Below are 17269 nucleotides of genomic sequence, written 5' to 3'. Positions count from 1 at the left end.
GAGGAGGAGGCACTAATCCCCTAATTAGTCGCCATCCCTTCCATCCCAAAAACTGCCCGTGGCCCCACACAACCACCGCCACCACCACCATCACCTTCCCGGTGAATATTCGCCAAAGCCTCTCGGGTTGTCAGCTGCTGCTGCTTTTGCTGTGGTCGGTGTAGTAGCTGTGTTAGTAGCTGTGGTTGCTATGGTAGCCGTGGTAACCTATGATAGCTATAGTAGCTGTGATAGCTGTGGCACCAACACTACCCCCTGCCTTGCCCTATTTGCGGTCAGTGAGCAGAGCAGACAAAGGCTGTATGGAGTCCCTCTCTGACAGCTGCACTCGGACATCGAAAATGCGATATAATACTGCGTGGTTATTCATATTTTTTTTAAAGGTGCGTGTATGTGTGTTTCTTAATTGGTGGCGTTAAGCCAGCAAACACGAATAGAATCGGTGCCCCACCGGAGCGGGGCTCGCGTGGAATGTGACAATTATGTTTCAAGAAGCCGTGATTTGTGCTCGATTTAGGATTGAATGTGGATTTAATTAGAGCAGCGTCTAAATGCGGCCGCTTCTCGAGACGCTGTAGAGAAACGGCGAGCGCGCGTTTCGACAGCAACTAATTACAGAGACCCCCATACAAAGACAAAGACCCCCCCCCCACCGTACAGCATAAACATATCCTAGTTAGGACAAGTGCTGTTAGCAAGCAACTATGAAGGCCGACAAGGCTCACGGAGGGGGTGGCCAACGTCACGCCCGCCCGCATGTCTCCCCAAGTGCTGATGTTTACACATCGCGCCGGGTGCACTCGTTTTATGCCCAGTCGACCCAGGGGAGGCCCAGGATCGATTAAATTATTCGTCGCTGTTATTGGCCATGAGCCGGAATCGAACTCGGTTTTGCCGGGTTCGTCGTGCGGTGCGCTAACCCCTACGTCACCGCTCCCCACTACACTCACACACAGATTCTCCCGATGGCCTCATAGACTGCAAGGGCAACTTCGTCCACATAGCTCTCTCTCTGTGCAGAATATTAAACAACCGCTTCTTCGATGGAACACTGCCTTGCCGGGTAAAATATATCGGAGTGCCCTGTGGACACGAGGAGCCACAATGGATAGGGGCACTCAGACAGAGACGAGGCAACGCGTGCTCCCTTCACCAATCCGCACTGACCAGCGTGGTGAAGTATGGTCAACACACACCCCGTGACTGCCACGGCGTAGGCTGGCCTTCATCCGTTGTGAGTCAATCTCATAGCAACGCGGGCCCTTCGACTTGTATAGCGCCACCAGCAGCGAGCACATTTGGACTCTTTGAGCCGCACAGAGAGCGGCACAGAGCGCGGCCAGCAGTTGAGGACTCGACTGCCGGCACGGCATGTCCCAGCGGCTCGAGGTTCGTGTTTACCCGCTTCTTCTCCTCCTCCTTCTTCTGATCAATTCTTTCTTGTGGCGCGGGTGCTCGTGGTGTGTTAGGTTGGGTACAACAGCGCGCGCGACTGCCACAGGGTGCATTCCCCAATGCGTGCAGGATGGAGCAGCGAGTCCGCGTTGCTGAGACCACACACTGGGCGAGCGAGCGAGGCTGGTGGTGAGTCTGGTGCCTGACCCTAAAGCCGCACGGCGCTTCGTGGCAGCCAGCTATCTATCATGCAGCAGCTGAATTGTTCGGCAAAGGGAATGAAGCAATGGCTGGGTGTGGCGGCACCAATGTCATTGCCTGTGGTGTCTTTTGAACTAATCCAGTGCACGCGTAAACCACGCGTTGATTAATTAGCTGACTCGGAGATTTATGACCGACAGCGTGGCAACTAATTTTGTAAGATGATTGCTCAACCAAATATGTAAAAGACGAGAAAGACCCCGCTGATGAGAATCACGCCTGCTACATCCACTCTGTCAACAGATGGCTGCTGCCTAGGAAATGATGACGGTTGCTGACCACAATTTAAGCCAAAATCAAGAAAAAAAATTATTTCAGAATTTTTTTTTAGCTGGGTAACCCCTACATATGGAACGTCTTGTTTAGACACGTGTTCAGGGTAGAAAGTGCATTTAAAATAAAACATATGTGGATCGAGGCCCAAAGCTCACGGCTGAAAATAGTGCAACAGGAGCAATTACAACGTCACCTGCTCGAAATGTGAACGTCGGATGCTGGTGCCATGGGGCAATGCGTGCCACAAATGAACCACAACACGCGGCTGATCTCGTCAAGGAGCTTGAACCATCATCACGCCAACTCCTCCGGTGGTCATCCTCGCAGCAGCAGCGGCAGCGGCTCCTGGCTGCTGCCATCGAGCAAAGGCGGTGGTCACCGCATCGCGCGGCGCTCTCAGGTGCGCTTCTGCGGCCGTCTGGAACGCTCTCCCGTCCGATGTTAGGAAATGCACTTGAGCTTTTGGCACTTTTAACTCGAGATCGAAAATGCATTTCTCTAGAGCTACTTTTCGTGGTTTAGTTTGTTGTCGTTCTCCCGCATCTCCGATTAGCACGCTTGGCTGTGTACGGTGCAAAAGAAGTTCAACATACACACATAATGATTGGCGGCGCACTGGACCAGCGATCGAGAGATCGCCGATTCAATGTCCCTGCGCGCCAGTCGAACAAATGGCAACGCTTATTCGATGCCGCCACCACCGCTGTCCGCCTGGCAGCGGAAAGGAGGGCACCTGAGTCGATGGATCGACAGGTCACGTGGGTTGCGATAACAGCTTTCCCTTTGCAAGACGTCTGGCGAGCGAGGAAGTTGTAGAGGGGGCCTCTCCGAAGCTCCCTCGGGGTTCCCGAGGTCCTTCGCGCCCATCGGCTGGCGCGAGCACTGCAACTTCGGGGCTGCGCCTCTACCCTCCGTTCAATTGTGGTCCAGGTCGCGAGGACCGTCTGGCTTTCAAGGCGAAGAGTCGTCGAGAGATAATAATGTGTGCCAGGGAGCGGCGGGGGCGGAGCGCACTCACGGCAAATAGCAGCTGTTCCGTGTGCTCCGTGGGTGCGGATTAGGGGGTTCGATTTGCCTGGCAGAACGCGGGGCTTCCGTGAATGGATGGTGGTGTTGGGGGGGGGGGTGCACTTGAAAGAGCGTCGTCTTAATAAGCAGCTTCAAGATCCTGAAAGCCGAGCCCCGAGGATTCTGTTCACCGAGTGAAACGTGGCGGTAAATGGAGACCGATCATTACCGCTGGCCGTGAACAATTCGCCAAGCAAGACGCATCCGCCCGCTTTGTGCTCTCGCCGAGGAAATGGCCATTTTAATGTCGCCCATTAGAACCGCGCGCGCGCGCGTCCGCACCGTCAGAAGCATGGAATATTTTTTTTTTTAGGAAACAGCCCACAGCGAGCAACGCTGCGTGGTTGGGAACACTGCAGCCGTGCGATGGTGTCGTTGGCAGACTCGGTCCAGGAGGTTGCCGGCTCGATCTCCCGGCACAGCCCCACCGCTCCCCCCCATCTCTGACCGCACGGCAGAACAAACGGGAGCAACGCAGTCGGGTGGGGGGGCAGGTTGCGTGTGGTGGGGCATTGCTATCGGAGTGTTTGCGCCGAGCCAGGCAGCAGCCTCGTTGTGTGTGGGATGCAGGCGTCAATCCTCGAGGCGCCGCTCGGCCTCCGCCTTCAACAACGCGCGGCCTTCGCCGTCCGTCTCGCAGCACGGCCACCGTTCGAGTTGTCGCCTGAGCCCCACCACCTGTGCAGGCCGCTTTGTTGGCGGGCAGTCGGAACCTGTTGGGTAGCGCCAAGTCGCTGGCGCTGAAGATCGAAGCCAGGCGGGTGCGTCGTGGGTTCGTCCACGTGCCATTGCTCGTCGGAGACGGGAGCCCTCTCCTCGCGCCACGAGGACTCCCTGGCGTGCCACGTTCCTCCACAGACGGGCAGCGGGCAGACTAAAGAGATCGCCGTAGAGCGGCGGACTTGGGTCGCCGGTGGCAGCCGGCTCAGAACTGGCGGCCAAGGGAGTGGGTGCGTGGGGGGGGGGAATTGGACCGAACAGTTCCTGAGACGCTGGGTCTTGGCCACAGCGTCTTGGCCGCAGCGTCTGCCGTCGAATAGAAGTTTGCGAGCGCTGACGGTCGCGACGCGGCCGGCGAACGCGCCAGGCGCGTCACTGCGAGTCTTGACTTTCGCGGCCGTCTTCCTGAGATGATCATTGCTCGCGAGCGTTGTGGTCGTGACACGTGGGTGGCAGGGGTAACATGTGGGCACGCTCACCTCTTTCAACACGTTTCGTCAGCGTGGACGAGTAGACCAAAATCGCTCATAGAGGGGTATCCCGAGAGCTGCCACTCAGCCAGCAGTGGAGTGTGCAAGACATTGCAGCGCTGCACCTTTATCTGGGGCGCCACGGTAGCGAGATGTTAACTACCTCGCCTGGAATGCATGAGGTAGTGGGATCGATCCAGACCCTGACGCCTGCTGTATATTTCGACCATAAGAGGTTTTTTTTGGGGTTAGATCGCGTAAATATATAAATGTGTCGTTAAAACCCGCCACCACCCGACACAGCCAACTACTAAGGGTTGTCACGTAAACAGAACGTGGCCAATTCGTCACTAGTACAGCAACACCAGTGTGTTGGAGAGCCAAGCCACAACATTTACAATCTGAGTACGACGTTTCGCCAGAAATTACAACTGATGAAGCTAGTTGTAATTACAACTGATGATCACTTTACATCTGTCGACAGCGACGATGCACTGCCACTTGACGCGGCTGTCTGGCTCGACCACCTGAATGTGGGAAAGAAAACGAAGAGCTCTTCACGCCTCTTTAGCCAAACTCTCCGCTCCCCAATCACCCCCCCCCCCTCCCTTTTACCTCCCGGGGTGCTATCTCTAATATGATGTATTAGATAATACAAGATTATTAGACTTAGTGCCACGTTAGAGTATTGGTTCGTGCTCTCCACTCGAGTTTAATTTGTAGCCATGGCTAATATCGCTGGCGAGTTATACATCTAAACCGATCCCTGGCGCCAGCCTTTACCAACCCACACTGACCAGCTTGGTGAAGTATGGTCAAACAACTCCTGTGGCTGACGCGGCAATCATCCGGCAGGTAGATTTCTGAAAGGTCTATAAATTAGTTTTATTTAATCTCGTATTAACACAGTATTTATTTTTGTACAGCATCGACAGATGCGATCGACACTTCGTCAACATGGTAATCATGTTGATGAAGCACCAGGCTACAGTCTACATTATAGACTGCCAGTACACTCACTCCGATTAAGAACCAGGCTACAATCGACATTAGTGTTTTTTTATTTTTATTTTTTTCTTGAATTACTTTTATTTTTATTCACTAAATTTTGTATTATTATTTTTCTATCTACGTGACTTTACCGAAAGAACCAAAAAATATGGAAATAATTTTGTTTGTTGTATCATTAACAAACACGCAGCTCATTATGCGGTCACAATGCGTTATGACCGAAAGCCTAACGCGGCAAACTGATCATGAGCTAATCCTCACGGTTGATTGCGTGCGGTGCGAAAGAAGTTCAACATACATACAATGTGAAAGTGAATTCAAATGAAAGGCACGCGGACACGCGCGCGCGCAGAGACTCGAGCAGAGCTGTGGGGGTGGCTATGCCACAGCGCTGGGCTGATACAATTCTGCTGAGTGGCCACGACTCACGGCAGACGATGACTCGGCACTCCCTGCAGGGCACGTGGACTCCGCTCTCGAGATTTCTCCCCCGAAAGCGGCCAATCGCCCCGCGGCCCCCGAGATGGGGACGAGACTAAAGGGCGGATTTGAGCATAAATTATGGTGATACGATGCGCAAATGGAAACCAACCTTGGCTACTTTGACGCCAATATTACACACATATGGGTACCGAAAAAGGGCGCACAATTAGCCGCGTATCAATACTTATTACGTATGTTCGAGTTAGAAGCTTACATGTAAAGTTTTGTAGTTGTTGGGCCCATAGCGTAGAGCGTGTACACACTGGGCTGGTGTATATAGCGGCTCGGTGAGTGTTTATGTTTGCCCGAATGAGCCTCGGTGGTCCGGGGTGCAGGCTTCAAACCTGTAGCTGTTTAGCGACAGAGTGGTTCAATTCCACCTTTCGGGCGACGACCGCTGTCACAGAACGAGTTTCTTTTAAGTGACAACGATTTTACAGATTTGATTTCTGCAGCATCTCAAACGCAGCGTGTCACGCGCATCCCGTGAAGACGGCTCGCTCCCAACATGTGCCGCTCTTGTCCGCAAGTGGTCCGTGCAACTGGGTTGCATAATATATATATTTTTTGGGGGGGGTTAGATCGCGTAAATATAAATGTGTCGTTTAACACGCTGTGTTGAACTGTGGTGATTGCAGTCTTTGGTTAATTTATTTTTTTACAAAATGCCATTGCTGGAAGGTGGTCCGCAAAAGAGTGTCTAGGGTTGACAGGTCCATAAAGGTTAGGAACCACTCATGTAGTTGGGACATCCTGGCTATGTGAAGGATTCGTTTCGGATTTAAAAGTGGGATTTCTGATTTCTCAGGACAACTTTCCTTTTTTTTCCTTCAGATTTTCAGATGCTTTTCATCGCTTCATAATGGAACGCGTCTTCGTGCTTACAAAAGTGGCATCACCCGATGCCACGTGACACAACTGTTGACGCTTCAGCACAGAAGCGATACCACGAGTGACGTTTATTCGTGTGACGTCATAGGTTCGGACTATCTCGCAAACAAAAATCTAAAGTTGGATTATCCGCAATTTCGTTTGTCAGAATTTTCGGATGAATCCTTAATGTGGGAACACATCCCGAGTATACACTACAGGAGAGAGGGTCTTCGGCAGAAAGTGTTGAGCATCTTGAGAAGCTATCACATGTTGATGCTTTGCAACATTTCTCATAATAACTTGTATTGTATCATCGACAAAAACACAACTCACCGACATTATGCGGACGATGTCAACATTTATTGCAATCAAAGGCACGCGGATACGCGCGCGTGCAGAGACTCGAGCAGAGCTCTGGGGGTGGCTGTGCCACAGCGCTGGGCTGCTACAATTCTGCTGAGTGGCCACGACTCACGGCAGACGATGACTCGGCACTCCCTGCAGGGCACGTGGACTCCGCTCTCGAGATTCCCCCCCCCCCCCCCCCCAGAAAGCGGCCAATCGCCCCGCGGCCCCCGAGATGCGGACGAGACTAAAGGGCGGATTTGAGCATAAATTATGGTGATACGATGCGCAAATGGAAACCAACCTTGGCTACTTTGACGCCAATATTACACACATATCGGTACCGAAAAAGGGCGCACAATTAGCCGCGTATCAATACTTATTACGTATGTTCGAGTTAGAAGCTTACATGTAAAGTTTTGTAGTTGTTGGGCCCATAGCGTAGAGCGTGTACACACTGGGCTGGTATATATAGCGGCTCGATGAGTATTTATGTTTGCCCGAATGAGCCTCGGTGGTCCGGGGTGCAGGCTTCAAACCTGTAGCTGTTTAGCGACAGAGTGGTTCAATTCCACCTTTCGGGCGATAGCCTCCCTCTTTCTATCTTGGATTGAGTTAAATCTGCTCATCCTCTGGTCTAACACCGTTTGAGACGAGGATCAAAGACAATCCATATATTATCAGACTGTTTTTTTGTTTGCATTCTGACCACAAGTATTGTGGTTAATGCAGACATGATTCCTTGCAAAAATGTTTCAGTTTGGTGTTTAAACAACTTAACACCTGTTTTGTTGCCAGAAAAAAGGGGAAAACCCTATTCTCATATTATGGTACTGGCAAAGGAGGTCCTATGATGCAGATCAACTAATTTTTATTTGAAATGCAAGCCACGCAATACATCTGTCTACCTCCTAAAATAATGCAATGCGACCCCGTTCATGACCACTCCTGGCTCTGAGCCAGTGGTGCAAATTCCACATTCCCATGCCGGGGGCCAGCTCTTCCACAGGGCAACCGACACTTGGCGAGGTATGGATAACGCCCACGACATCGGGAGCAGTGGATTGATAAGAGTGCACGATTATGATGAACGATTCTGCTTGTACACACGAAAACATTAACGCGGCAATTTCCACCGATTTTTTTGCTCCGTGTCCGCGGGGGAGATTGTCGTGGCGAACTGGAGACGACAACGCCCCGAGCGCAGGAGGAGGAGCCTCTCGATGGCAGCGCCTCGAGCGTCCGAGCGCGCGCCCTCACTTCGAGGCAGATTCACGTGGAAGACCCAACGCAGAAGATCCCCCTCTGGGTTTGATATTTCCACGGAGCTCATTGTCCACCCTAAACCGCATCCGCCGCACAAACCATGGCACTGGATGCGGATACCCGAGGCACGAATGGAACAAAATTAACAACTCTCCAGTAGTGTGCGACTGTGGTCATCCAGACACCATACAACGACGCAATGCCCCCCCCCCCCACCAGCCGATCAACGCATACATCGCGGTGAGGCACTCCGCTGCCTCCTGGCGCGGCCTTCTGGCGTGCCCACCTCAATGTGACACATTGTAGCCGTTTGCTCTGCCACTACAGCACATCGGCCGTACGAAAGAATGGGAGGACGAAAGTGGAGTGACGAAGTCGGACAGGCGGGGCGCGCGCTGTGCCTGACAGGCGAAACTCGTGCGCAGAGAACGGCCGTGCGTGAGAGCCCTGACCTCAAACTCCCCCCGTCCCAACGTTATCGAGACGTTGGTTGCTTGGAGGGAGGGGTGGCGGAGAATTATCATCGCGTTGCGCCTCATATGCGGTTTTGATATCAATGTTTAAATTTTAGAATGTTTAATTCAAGACATTTCAAAAAATATTGATGTATATTTTAAAGTAATCAATTTAAGACTAAATAAATATTTGATGGCGTAATCCTAAACATGCTGGGAATTAATGTTTTATCACCCGGGTCATCGAGCCGAGACGGAGGTCGAGAGGGAAGGTCCGTGTTTGAAATTCTGTTTTACTCAAAACCACGAACTCAGAATCGAGGACTCCTCCGTTTCGTAAAAATATATCTCCAGGAGCAAAAGTACTCCATCGCTCACTCAGCAGCAGCAAATCGATAACCTGTGTGATGTTGGTAAAAATGTATTCTGAGTACTTGTGTACGGTTCACTTAGTGCTTGGAAATCTGCCAATGATTATTCCATTATTAAGACTGTGATTTCTTAAAAAAAGGTAAAAGATATTACAAAAACACTGCTGTGGCACGTACTCAGACAGGCTGTGTTTACCATTCACGCTGGGTGCTTATTTGTATTCATTTCCCAAATACTGTACGTCTTAGAGCTAGAAGCATGCTATACGTGTGCGGTGCCATGGCCGCGGAGTGACTCCGCAAGCGCTGCGACTCCCCCCTGGCCCCATACACTGAGAATACACACACCCGCAGCGCACACACTTAGTAGTGTCCTAGCGGGGGGTTGCCTGGCACATCGGGTTTTAATCCGAAGGGCCCCTAGAGGGAGAGTCCCACGGTTTCCCGGTGCCAGGAGATTGGCCGACCCTCGCAGGACAGGTTACATTGCGGTGCCCCTAAATTAGCTTAACATTATATGGGCATTGTATGGGCATTGTGTGGGCATTGTGTGGGCATTGTGTGGGTATTGTATGGGCATTGTATGGGCATTGTATGGGCATTGTGTGGGCATTGTATGGGCATTGTGTGGGTATTGTATGGGCATTGTATGTGCATTGTGTGGGCATTGTATGGGCATTGTGTGGGCATTGTATGGGCATTGTGTGGGCATTGTGGGCATTGCGTGGGCTTTGTATGGTCATTGTGTGGGCGCAGAAGGAAAAGGTTCACTGGGCCAACCGCAATAAGTTATTCACGACATGGGGGGGGGGGGACTGAGGGTGGAATATTAAGCAAGAAGAGCATGAGGTCAAGTGAACCGCAGCGCCACTGCCGCCCCCCATCTCGGCCCTCACACCGAATACTCGCAGGGTATGCGTTCGCCAGCCGGGCGCCCTCCCAGATACCCAGCAACGAGAGACAATGGGTGGCCGGCGCCGTCCCCGCGGTACTCGAGGGAGGCCACGGTAACAGGGGGGCGGTAACCACACGCCGGCTCACGGTTGGTCGCGCGATACAAACGCCATCCCGGCTCTTTGAAGGGAGTGAGGGGATTAGGCCACGGAAGGGATGGAAAACGAGCGAGGGCGCAGGTAAGCGCACGATTGGCCGCGCAGTGCGACGTCGCCCTGGGCCTTTGAAGTTTAGCGAATATAAAGAGTAGCCCGGGACGATTTTCGCTCTCTTGTCTTCAACCTCCGGGCCGTCAAGACCCACACCCTGCCGTCCTGCCTCCTCGAGCCGCTCGCAGCAGCCGCGTGATGCCAGCGAGTGCTGCTACGAGGCAGTGATAGGTGAGGTTTTCTCGTCTCCTTCTCCCAACGACTCTCACAGCGTCCATGCGACGACCTGAGTACAGCTACGAGGTACGTGGTAGGACGTTTGAGTGACCGGGTACGCAGGCAGAGTTAGGCTAGGCTCTTCTCGCGAAATACTCCCCCAGGCAGTGCGTACTTGCGCCGCGGATGAAAGCTAGCACAGAGCATCGGTGTGGTGTCGGCGATTTGTGCGTGGAGCGACTGCGTGTGGAGCAACGCGTTGCGAGAGGAGTGAACGCGGAGGCGAAGCGCGTGCGAAGAGGGAATCGCTCGGCAGGTGTGGGTGCGGTCATGCAGCTGTGCGCCGCGTTGGCGCGAGTGGTGGTGTACACGGGCGAGTGTGCGGGTTAACCCCGTGCGGCAGTGAGCCAGCAGTTTAGCCGTGTCCCTCAGAGAGGGCGCTAGGGGGGCGATCACCCGGTCGGCGGGGGCCTGGCGGGAGCCGATCGACTCGGTGGAGGAGGGAGCCGAAGGGGCGGACCTTGCGACCCACCTGCCCAGCGATGGCGGTGGGGTGGACGGCGGCCTACACACGTGCGAGTGTGTGCCTCTACGTGTGTGTCGGCCTCGGCAAGGGAAGGTAATTTACCTTTTTTACCGGGTAGAAGGGTAAAGGGTAAAGGTGTCGACACGCCAAGGGGTAAGGTAAAGGGTAGTAGGGTAAAGGTAGCTCGGAAGAATTACCCGGTAGGGTAAAGGTAGCGCGAAGTATTAACCCGGTAAATACGGTGCCTTGTTTACCGCTAAAAGCTCCGTGGCGCAGTCCGTGGCCTCCATTTAATAAGTAATATTTAAAAAAAAACTTTTTTAAAAACACGCCTTTATGAAATGTACCCTACTAGTACTGTCAGAACTCCACGACTCCAGGTAGTGGACTCGAGCTTGCCGTAACGTAAGGGGGACCGTGGCCAATGACAGCCATCGTCAGTTGACCGTGGACAATTAGACCCAAGCCGAAACATAACATATAAAAAATAATGTTTAAACATATTTTTATCTTCTTTTTAATGATAGAATATAGTATTGTCATAAGTATGACATACGTATACCAAGTTTGCAGTCGATACCACATTGGGAAGTGGGTTAAAATTGAGTTACAAGATTTGAGGATACAACAACGACAACAACAGAGTGAGTTAAAAGAAAGCGTGTAAAATTGGAATCATTGAGAGTATTCTAGATGAATAAAGCGCTCTACCTAGCATTTACCTGCATGTGTAGTAGTACCCCAGTAATTACCCTGTAATCGGGTAATTTGTATGGGGTACGGGTAAAAGGTAGGTTAAAGGTAGGCTCGTTGCTTTTAACCTTTTCCCTTACCTGCTGAAGGGTAAAAGGTAGGGTAGAGTGATTGTATTGTGGTAAGGTAAAAGGTAGGGTGAAGGTAGGCTCGTTGTTTTTACCTGTGTCCGTGCGGGTGTGTGTGTGTGGGGAGTGGGAGTGTAGCGGTTGGCGCGCTGCGCTACCCGGGTTCGATTCCCGCTAACGGCCAACACCAGTGACGATGATCTGAACCGGTCCTGGGCCTCCCCTAGGTCGACTCAGCCTCAAATGAGTACCCGGTGTGATGTGTGAGCATCGCCACTCGGGCGACAAAGGCGGCTGGGCGTGGTGTTGGCCACCCACCCCCTCGTGTGCCGTGCCAGCCTTCACAGGTGCTCGCTAAAATCACTTGCCCCTACAGTCTGTTACAGGCTACACGGGGGATCTTTGTGTGTGCGTGCTTGCGTGTGCACCAGCGGTAGTTGTGGACGATGCCTCAAGTGTGTCCCGCATGGATCCGCGGGAGGTCCCAATCACGCAAGCTTTTCAAAGCCACTTTGTAACGCCTCCACGCCTCGCCGCTTCAAAAGCGGTGACCGGGCGAGTCGTGATCTCTACAGCGCCGACCCTGGCCGTCACCTCTACGCCTTTCATCGCTTCCCCGGGTTCACCGTCCGGCTGGTTCCGCTGATCAACCCCCGGGCTCTGTTGTTGACAAACACGGGAGGGGTGACGGGGCACAGCCATCTCAGGGTTCGAGGCAATCAGTTTCGGGAGGCGCTCTGGTCTGGCTCTCCGCCGAGTTGCATCGCCTTGTTGTCCCGCGTTGTGTCCGACGTTCCGCTCCGGGTGTTGGCAGCTTCTTCAGGAACCATTGACCCTCTGCCCTCCCCCCGCCCAACATCCAGGATTTTGAACTCCGAAGCAGCTCCGTTTCTTGCGAGTCGTGTCACTCTGCCGCGATGCCAAACCGGCCAGGCAGATACAACAAGTGCACCATCTTGGTGATGCTGCAGCAGTTTCGCAAGAGCGTCGAATGGAGTGACATCCGCAACGGAGCTCAGTTTATCCCTGAATAGCGCTCGTGCCGCTGGTAGACGGAAATAGGTGGCACGTGACCAGAGGCATGCACGGCCAGAGCTTGGTGGAGGTATCCTGGATGCGGTGTGCCGGGTGGAGAAATATTTCCCCGGCACACCAACCTGAACAGAACCGACTTCAATTTGAAATCATGCCCTGACCAGTTCTGAGGTCCGGGAATCATTTCACTCCCACCCCCCCCCCCCCCTATCGAGGAAGCTTACTCGGAGCTGCTGGCTGCGGCGAAGCACGTCGCCACTCGTTGTTCAAAGCTCGCGGCTCGGGACGACGTCAAGGGGCGGTGAGACGCGAGGGAGGCCCACGTCTCGTGTCTAGGCGGGGGGACGCTCCTCGCCTCTTATCGACGCGTTCGGGGACGCGACGTTTCGTGAACGATCCAAGCGCGGGGGCTCGGGGGGGGGGAGAAACACAAACGGCTTTTTGTTTTTCATGTCGGGGACCGGGGGAGTAACTCGAGTTTGTGAACAGACACTGCAAAGTTGGACCGCACCGCGTGCTTCACTTTCAAGCGCACATTGATGGGTGTGGGTGCTTCTTTTCCAAAAGCTCAAGGAGAGTGCACTCGTTATTAACATCCGTAAGCAAATCCACCCCCAACCCCCTCGATTCCCCCGCCCCCCTCTCTCTCTCTGCATCAGATATCTCCAGCAGAGCAGGTGCAGTGGCGAGCAAAATCTGCAGCGGAAAGCCTCGGGTTTGTGTTTCCAGGCTGCCTCAAGAGAACCAGCGACGCTGCACCCCAAAAACACCTCGGGCTGGCAAAATGCGTCCACGTTTCTTTTTTTGTGTGTGTCGGTGGGTTACGTCGCTTTAATGTGATTGTGTCGTCAAAGCCACTTCCACCCGACGCAGCCAATTAGCGGGGGGTTTGTCACGTGAACAAAACGTCCCAATTCCGTTACGACTTCGGGCACTACAACGGCTGTGTGTGTTGGAGCGCAAACACACAACACGGTTACAATATGAGTTGTCGACGTTTCGCTGGCGATTACAACAACGGCGTCATCAGGCGAGTGCCAGAATTTGCGAAGAAGTCGTCCTGTTTTTGGTCTTAAGTATGCACAGGTGATGTCGCCACTTGTGCGCCTTACAGGTGCGAAGAACCCCCAGGAGGTTAATGTGGTCGTATAAAGTCCTGCGTGTTAAAGTGGCGTTACTCGTTACTCATGCTGCTGCTCTGCATCATCATCGTAGGCCATGGTCAAATCCACTGCTGGATGAATGCCTTCCCAAGCCACCGCCGCCACCTCTCACGATGTATCAATCAACCCAGCACCTGCACACACACAGGTTTCATGGGCTCCATCTTCTCGGTGGACGCGCTTTCGGACGCGTTCCAAACCTTGGCTGGGCATTCCGTTTTTGCTTATTTTGCATAACGATGGGAATTCCAGGGACCGAATTAAAAGCTGTGCACAGAGAAGCGCAGAGCATCGGGGGGGGGGGGGGGGGCTTGGAATTATACTGAGAGACAGACGAGGAGCCACGTAGAGAACGCACGCTGATTCAAGACGTATTGACTGTTAAGAAAGGCAGTGGGCTCAGGCGGGTCTCGTGGGAATGAGGGGCGATAGTCGGGACTCACCGTCGAGTTGTGGACACCGTAAAGGAACGCTTCTGAGAACACGTCCCCCTCCGCTAAGAGAGGGAGTAGTTAATTCAGCTCGTGTGTGGGTGGCAGGTGGATAGATGCATCGCTGGAGCGTCGCAAGAGATGACGCTCGGCGGACGGCGCTCATCCAGTCGTGGATTGATGATGGCTATTGCTGATGAGTGGTTCCAGTGTTGGATCAGCATTGTGTGAAGCACTCATCACACCTTGAACTCAGGATCGGGCTGGACAGGTCTTGAGACTCCGCGATATTTTCATGGCTGTTCATATTTGGGATTTACGGTCACTTGCATGCGTTCCGTCGATCAATTTGATTTTTCCAACAGTTTTAAAGCAGTGGAACCCACAGTTGACCGCATTCCCGATTTTCCCGTGGTACGACCGGGAGCGTGTTTGGCCTCTGTGTGTGTTTGTACTTTTCATTTACGTGGGTTTCGTAAATGAAAAAAAAATATTCCTGCGATAAACGACCTCCAAATATAAACACGTGCAAAAACCACGGAGCAGACCGACGGCCGCCCAGTGACACACATACTCACACACACACACACAGATACACACACACGCACACACAGACACACAAAGATAAAGACACAGACACACACACACAGACGCACACGCACACACGCGCACGCACGCGCACACGCACACACACGCGCACACGCACACACACGCGCACACGCATACACGCACACACACACCCGCACACACGCACACGCGCGCACACACGCACACACGCGCACACGCACACACACAACTTGTTCCAGCTGATATTTTCCACTCAATAAACGAACAGTTGACGAATATCGCCTCATTGTTAATTTACACGTTACTTACAGTGAGGGAAAAAAGTATTTGATCCCCTGCTGATTTTATACGTTTGCCCACTGACAAAGAAATGATCAGTCTATAATTTTAATGGTAGGTTTATTTGAACAGTGAGAGACAGAATAACAACAAAAAAATCCAGAAAACGCATGTGAAAAATGTTATAAATTGATTTGCATTATAATGAGGGAAATAAGTATTTGACCCCCTCTCAATCAGAAAGATATCTGGCTCCCAGGTGTCCTTTATACAGGTAACGAGCTGAGATTAGGAGCACACTCTTAAACAGAGTGCTCCTAATCTCAGCTTGTTACCTGTATGAAAGACACCTGTCCACAGAAGCAATCAATCAGATTCCAAACTCTCCACCATGGCCAAGACCAAAGAGCTCTCCAAGGATGTCAGGGACAAGATTGTAGACCTACACAAGGCTGCAATGGGCTACAAGACCATTGACAAGCAGCTTGGTGAGAAGGTGACAACAGTTGGTGCGATTATTCGCAAATGGAAGAAACACAAAATAACTGTCAATCTCCCTCGGCCTGGGGCTCCATGCAAGATCTCACCTCGTGGAGTTGCAATGATCATGAGAACGGTGAGGAATGAGCCCATAACTACACGGAAGGATCTTGTCAATGATCTCAAGGCAGCTGGGACCATAGTCACCAAGAAAACAATTGGTAACACTACGCCGTGACGGACTGAAATCCTGCAGCGCCCGCAAGGTCCCCCTGCTCAAGAAAACATATACATGCCCGTCTGAAGTTTACCAATGAACATCTGAATGAGTCAGAGGACAACTGGGTGAAAGTGTTGTGGTCAGATGAGACCAAAATGGAGCTCTTTGGCATCAACTCAACTCGCCGTGTTTGGAAGAGGAGGAATGCTGCCTATGACCCTAATAACACCATCCCCACCGTCAAACATGGAGGTGGAAACAATATGCTTGGGGGGTGTTTTTCTGCTAAGGGGACAGGACAACTTCACCGCATCAAAGGGACGATGGACTGGGCCATGTACCGTCAAATCTTGGGTGAGAACCTCCTCTCAGCCAGGGCATTGAAAATGGGTCGTGGATGGGTATTCCAGCATGACAATGACCCAAACACACGGCCAAGGCAACAAAGGAGTGGCTCAAGGAGAAGCACATTAAGGTCCTGAAGTGGCCTAGCCAGTCTCCAGACCTTAATCCCATATAAAATCTGTGGAGGGAGCTGAAGGTTCGTGTTGACAAACGTCAGCCTCGACACCTTAATGACTTGGAGAAGATCTGCAAAGAGGAGTGGGACAAAATCCCTCCTGAGATGTGTGCAAACCTGGTGGCCAACTACAAGAAACGTCTGACCTCTGTGATTGCCAACAAGGGTTTTGCCACCAAGTACTAAGTCATGTTTTGCCGAGGGGTCAAATACTTATTTCCCTCATTAAAATGCAAATCAATTCATAACATTTTTGACATGCGTTTTTCTGGGTTTTGTTGTTGTTATTCTGTCTCTCACTGTTCAAATAAACCTACCATTAAAATTATAGACTGATCATTTCTTTGTCAGTGGGCAAACGTACAAAACCAGCAGGGGATCAAATACTTTTTTCCCTCACTGTATAATACGACAGAATTCATGATATGTTCGAGTTTAACTGTAAATGAACCTGTTCACTGTAAGCTATTTGTGCGACGTCAGTACGATTGCTTCTATTGCCGTACGTCAAGGGCGGGTGGTAATGGTTGGGGCTGCCCCGCGCATTGATGATTTGTCATCATTCAAGACAACGATTTTATTAACGTTCGTTAGTGCTTTTTTGGCGTCGTTTTTACCGTCTAATTTGTATCGTTCCTTGAGTGTTGTTGTTGTTGTTGTCTCGCCTGCAGGTTTGTTCCCTACGTTAGCCGATATGTAACATTGGCGTAGCATCACTTCCTTTTAATGCGTGCATAAAAAATAACAACAGCCCATATGATTGTCTCAACTTAACGGGTTTACTCTGAGCCATACCAATCATCATCGCTCCAAGGATCGATTGGCAAGTGGGAAATCCTGACACCGATTACCAATCGTGGTAAATCCATCAGTTTGGTTGGTGTCTAAACCTCATGGTTCCCCCATAGCTAAGT

The 17269-nt window shown here is 51.9% G+C and overlaps 2 non-coding genes across 2 annotated transcripts; both read left to right on the top strand.

Moving 5' to 3' along the window:
- Positions 1–5987: 5987 nt before the first annotated feature.
- TRNASTOP-UCA (transfer RNA opal suppressor (anticodon UCA)) lies at positions 5988–6074 on the top strand. Its single transcript has one exon. It is a non-coding gene; the product is annotated as a tRNA-Sec (tRNA).
- A 1326-nt stretch (positions 6075–7400) lies between these two features.
- On the top strand, positions 7401–7487 carry TRNASTOP-UCA (transfer RNA opal suppressor (anticodon UCA)). The gene has a single exon. It is a non-coding gene; the product is annotated as a tRNA-Sec (tRNA).
- The last annotated feature ends 9782 nt before the right edge of the window (positions 7488–17269 follow it).

The sequence above is a fragment of the Petromyzon marinus genome, chromosome 17 (assembly GCF_048934315.1).
Source record: "Petromyzon marinus isolate PM22_M1 ecotype Great Lakes invasive population chromosome 17, UKy_Petmar_22M1.pri1.0, whole genome shotgun sequence".
NCBI classification, from domain to species: Eukaryota; Metazoa; Chordata; class Hyperoartia; order Petromyzontiformes; family Petromyzontidae; genus Petromyzon; species Petromyzon marinus.
This window is presented reverse-complemented; position numbering and strand designations above follow the sequence as displayed.